The sequence below is a fragment of the Asparagus officinalis genome, chromosome 3, assembly GCF_001876935.1.
Source record: "Asparagus officinalis chromosome 3, Aspof.V1, whole genome shotgun sequence".
In the NCBI taxonomy this organism is placed as follows: domain Eukaryota; kingdom Viridiplantae; phylum Streptophyta; class Magnoliopsida; order Asparagales; family Asparagaceae; genus Asparagus; species Asparagus officinalis.
The window spans coordinates 54,086,631-54,092,709 of NC_033796.1; positions in this window are offsets into that span (position 1 = coordinate 54,086,631).

The following is a 6,079-nucleotide window of genomic DNA, read 5'->3' on the forward strand; positions in this document are numbered from 1 at the left end:
GGAAGGTCCGGAAGCCAACATGGAATCTTGCCTGGCTCATGTTAGGCATCAGGAAGCCCTGGAGCAGGAGACCCGTTCCAAAGAAATAGCGGATTTGGAGTCTGTCGCCAACTTTTGGGTGGGTCAACAACATTTGCTAGAGGAGCAAATCATTGACCTCAATCGCACTATGGCTCGCCTGAGGGCCGAATTGGGACAGGCGGAGGCAAAGTGGAAGGGGTTCCAGTCCGACGTCGTTAAGGTCAGTGAGAACACTGAGGTAGAAACTCGACGCCTGCTAGCCTTACGCCAGGCAGATGCTGCCGCCAGGTCGAGCCGTGAAGACCGGATTCGGAAGGCTGCTGAAAACAAGGCTCGGGAGGACCACGCGAGCCAGGTGGAGGCGGCCAAAGAAGAGATCTCCACTTTTAGCGTGTTCGACTAAGACCTTTGCCTTGTGATTGTGTTAAGACATTTTGTTTATGACTTCTTTGTTTATGAAGTCATAACTTTGTTCAAATGTATTGTCTTAAACACTGGGTGCATGTTTTTCTTCTTTGAACGTAATATTATGACTTTCGCAATTGCAAAAACCATAACTTTGTTCAAATGTACTGTCTTAAAGCATCAATGAGGTTTGTGCCCGCTCATTGTGTGCATATTCTTTGGATATGTCGCTTTCCAGTGTTTCGCTTTGTAGTTGCCGACAATCTCGTACTGCAGGCGAAGCTTCTTTCATGACGACGAGCCTACTTTCGAGGCCAAACTCTATCCTGATGAGTTTACGCTGGCGACGAAACTAGGGCGACGGCGAGTTCGCTAAGATGGTGAAGCTCGGCTCCTGACGAGTTCACGCCGCTGGCGAAACCCAATTGATTGACGAGTTTGTCTGCAGGCGAAACTCGATCGCGGCGAGTTTTGCTTGGAAGCTAAACTCAATTGCTGGCGAGTTCAAGTAAATGGCTGAACTCAACTGCTGGCGAGTTTACACTGCAGGCGAAACCCGTGAGATCGTGAGTTTGTGTTGAAGACCAAACTCGATCGGTGGCGAATCTGAGCCTTAGGCGAGACTCGTATGATGGCGAGTTTACACTACAGGCAAAACTTGGATGGTGGTGAGTTTGGCCAACAGTCAGAAATCCACCGTGAGCGAAGCTCGTGCCATGCGTCCGTCTGCGGGCCCAAGTGCTTGCCAGCTAACACTCTGCGGGCGCACTAATGCTCATTAATGGCGAAGCGACCGAACGCTTCGCCTCTCGTGTCCAATCCGATCGGTCGGTTTGGAGTCTCGAGAGGAATAGCCTTTATTGGCGTTGAGTTCGAAGCGTCGCAGGACGTCTGGACCGCTTGATCGCTTGGGGTGATGAATCTCAGCCGTCGCACCATTTTTTTTTTACTTTTTTTTGAATATATATCCGTAATCGCCGCTTCTTCGGCAGAGTCCTTATTGCTTTGAAAGAAATCTGCTAGAAGAAGATCTCTGCGGAAAACTTCTCTTCCCCATGGCCTCTTTTTCCGATCACAGCGACTTTGAGGGTGTCGGTTCTTCCGCCACCGTCGTCGACGTCGGCGCTCCGGCTGCTCCCCCTGTGAGCTTGGTCCCGAGATCTTCTGTTCCGGACCCCGTGGCTCACCCCGCGTTCGTGCCTCTCCAGAGCTTGGTGGGCTTGGTGCATGGGATCGCCCTCTCAGTCAGCGTGGGCGACGGGCGATACTACGATGCGCTTCCTCTCGTGGAAGCGGGTCTAGAGGCGGTCCGCCGTGCGGGTGATGCCTTGCTCACACGGCGATGCGAGCGGGAGCTTGAACGCGTGAAGGGGTGGATGTACCGCCTCGAGGAATTGGCCCATGATGATCCCTCCGACGTGCCGCCGCCCCTTCCACTGTACCTCCTGCTTGAGCGTGAGGAGCGGGCGAAGCGGATTAGGGCAAAGGAGGCCGAACTCAGACGTCTGCGGAAGCGACACCAAGCGGTACTGGACCGGATGGACGCTTACCTAGACAGGGCTTTCTTCGAGGACGCTGGCTCTCTTCGCGGTGAGGCGAAACTGAGGGAGCGTGAGCTCGAGGTGAGGAGGCTCAGCGAGGTTGCCGCGACAGTGGACCAGGCGCTCCAACTCCTTCGCCAGGAGGAAGAGGACAGCAAGGTGGACATAGCCAGGCGGGAGCAGGAGCAAAAGGAGAAGGCGAGGATCCGTCGTGCGGCGGAGCGTGCTGCGCTCAAAGCTAAGATCGGTTCCTTTAGCTTGTTGAAATTCCTGTAATGCTCGCGCCGTCTAGGTCCACACCATTTTTTTTTGTTCTGATTAACTTATGAGTTGAACTTGGCGAGCCTTTGACTATTCTGTTTTGGATTTAGTCGTTTTAGGCTCTTGTTCTGCCTTCTGTTGCTCACAGCGTGGGATTGGGTTAACTCCGATCTTCGCGTTGTAGCTTCAATGGAATTGAGAGAGCAGCACTTGGCTTGCAGTAAAGAACAATCGCTCGTTCCTGCGGCCAACTGAAGAACTTCAACTTCAACTCACCTCTTGGCGAGTTGTTGCCTGGGGAACCGACAGACAGGTCGTCTGCCGAACCGCCTTTGACAATTGTCGTCATTTGGGAATGTGACAATTGATTGTGGTAGGTGTTCGCGGGAAAAATCGTGTCTTTCTTCATTGATTCCATTGCTATCTTAAATAACAATTTTTTGAGTTACAAAAGATCCGGTCTTTTTTAGATCCGGTTACAATGAAAATCAAAGAAAAGAAAAGAAAGATTACAACTTTTTATCCTTGTTTGTCGAACAAATCGCGAGCTCCTGTTTTGCGGTCGTTCGCTTTGTGGGTTCTTTGCCTGCGCCGGGGTTTATCCGTGGACCACCACGAGATCTAGATCCAGTCGGATCTACGCAGTACGACGAGTATTATTTCACCAAGGAAATAACAGCCGGAGGGATTGATTCACCAAGGAAACAATCGCCCAAATCTCGGGATCAAAGGCCAAGCTTTGATCCGGAGTACACCTGTGTAGATCTGAGATCCGGTCCTCTCGAACTCTTGCCTTATTTGGCGTTGACGATCGCCGAGCACCAGATCTGGATGAACAAGTCCTCGAAGCCCTAAAGTTTGAATCTTTTTTAGATCTGAGTTTTCAATCAAGCAGGGCTTCGCCTCCAAAAAAATCCAACTGCGTTGGGCACAGGGTGGCCGGCCCACCCATGGGTGGCCCGGCCACCGAGCCACCTATAGGTGGCTCGGCCACCGAGCTACCTAGAGGTGGCTCGGTTTTGGCCGAGTCCCCTAGGTGTTGGGTTTTCTGTCTTTTCCCGTTTTCAGTTCAGTCCGTGATTCGGTTGTGGTTGATTTATCCGGACTTAACTCGTTGACCTGATTTGGCAGTCGATCCGATTCCTGATTTGGCAGTAAATCCACTTCTGAGTTCGAGTTCGAAACTGATCTTGATTCGATCGTGATTCGTCCGAGTCTGCCCTTGGTTGGATGACTCGTTGACTCTTCGAACACTTGGCTTGATTCCACACGCGAATGGATGTATTCCGTTGCTTGCGTGCGATTCGTCAACCTCGTCGCCTCGTTGGTTCGTCGGTTTATGCCGAGCTGTGCTAAGGGACCTATAAGCAATTTTATATGCCTACAGATACACCCTCCAAAGTATTTCAGCCTCGTTCTTTTATAGAAGAGTCTGTAATACTTTGGATATGATTGTCCCAACCTTCAGTCGGTGTAACGGGACCTTGGAATGGCTTCTGTTCTTGATTCCTTCAATCCTCCAGGCTATTCGGTGCTTTGTCGAATGTCTGTAAGAGTTCCGGTGCTGCATTTATTGTCTGACCATTGTCGGAATTTTAAACTTGAAGTCGATTCCTGATTTTCTAATCTTTAGCTGACCATCGATTGTTGGCGTTGAGTCTTTATTTGCGACGCGTTGTCCGGCGTAGTGTTGTTGAGTTACCCTTAAGAATATTTATAAAAATATTCTCCAGGAACTTCTCAACCAAAAATAGGAAATAGTTTATACTCATATACCTTATTGGAGTATTAAGCAGTAGTTTATACTCGTATACTTTTCGGAGTATTGATTCTTTCATTGCAACGCATTGGTCGGCGTTGACCTAGGGTTACGCGTTGACCGGCGTTGACCCTAGGGTTTTGAACGTCGTACGTTGACTGTTTGGTTGCAACGCCTTGACTGGCGTTGACCTAGGGTTACGCGTTGACCGGCGTTGACCCTAGGGTTTCGAATGTCGTTGGATGCTCAAGTCACGAGACCAGCTAATGAAGCTGATGCGTCAGTGACTCTCGTATTTATAGGATTTTTGGCAAACCCTCAGCCATCAACGGGTTTGATAAGCCTTAATCCGTTCTGCATGTGACGTTGTGCTAAGAGAGTTAACGCTCTTAGTGCTACGATATTGAATACATAGACTTCGCCATTGTTATGGGAATAGGCTACCCAGCAACGTGTTTTAGACGCTGACTTTAGGGTTTTTAGCTAACCCCCAGCCTTCAACGGATTTGATCAGCCTTTACCGACTACCGTTTGAGTCGGGTTAGCATGCGAATTGTCTAAATCCGTTCCGCATGTGACGTTGTGCTAAAGGAATGAACTCCCTTAGACTTGATGCTACAACTTCGAATATGTAGACTTCGCCATTGTTATGGGAATAGGCTACCCAGCAACGTGTTTTAGACGCTGACTTATCCCTACTTAGGCTTCGGGATAAAATTCCCCAGAATCGAACTCTGGTGTCTTTTTCTTCGGAGAAAGACTAAACCGGCGACGCGTGTTAGGCGTCGGCATATCCTTTCTTAGGATTCAGAATAAAATTCCCCATGCGTGTAAGGCATGGATTCTGGTGTTATTAATAACAACCTGTCACAATGTTAAATATGTGAACGGGTGTTCTTTTTAACGGTTAAGAACTAACCGGCAGCGTGGGTTAAGCGCAGACTTATCCTTGCTTAGGTTTCAGGATAGAATACCCCAGAATCGGACTCTGGTGTCTTTTTCTACGGAAAAATACTAAACCGGCGACGCGTGTTAGGCGTCGGCATATCCTTTCTTAGGATTCAGGATGAAATTCCCCATGCGTGTCGGGATAAAATTCCCTAGAATCGGACTCTGGTGTCTTTTTCTACGGAAAAAGACTAAACCGGCAGCGCGTGTTAGGCGCAGACTTATCCCTGCTTAGGATTCGGGATAAAATTCCCTGTACCTGTAAGGCACAGATTTTGAGAGTTGAAAAAGGTGGTGTCTTCTCTTGGGGCAAAGACGAACCCGAAATGGGAGAGGAAGAATTTTATATTCTATCTCCCGACACTGAAGAAGAAGAATTTTATATTCTATCTTCAGCTAGAAAGGAGACTCGAGGTGGGATCTCCACCCCCAGAATTCGGAAAGGTGAAACTAAGAGTGGGACCTCCACTCCGAGAATCTAAAACTTCGGATGATCCTAACTGTCAGAAGGTTTGATTACCGAACTAAAGGTGAATTTCTCGTTTATCGAGAGTGAATTGTGGTTTTGGTCCTAACTGTAGGAAGGTTTGACCAAGTGGGAGGTTTGAGGTGACCCTAACTGTAGGAAGGTTTGATCACTTGATTTGAAAGTGGACCTCTCGTTCATTGGAGGAATCGAGAGGGGATTTTGACTGTGGTCCTAACTGTAAGAAGGTTTGACCAATTGGGAGGTTTGAGACGATCCTAACTGTAGGAAGGTTTGATCGCTCGATTTGTGGACCTCTCGTTCATTGGGGGAAATCGAGAGGGGTTTTGGTTTTGGTCCTAACTGTAGAAAGGTTTGACCAATTCTGAATATTATGTCCAGACTCTAGCAATGAGAGTGGTGAGAATTTGAATGAGAGTTTCTTATTAATGGGAATTTCTTATTCATCATCTTGCTGCGGTGACTGGATTATCCCTAAGAATACACTATATGGATTTCTTTTGGGAACTTCCCATTACATGAATCATCCACCCCCAGCTTCCTTCTTGGAACTGGGTTTGACTTTGTACTCCGTTACATGACCGGGTTATCCTTAAGAATATTACATATAAAAATTCTCCAGGAACTTCCCGTCAACGGTAGGAAACAGTTTAGACT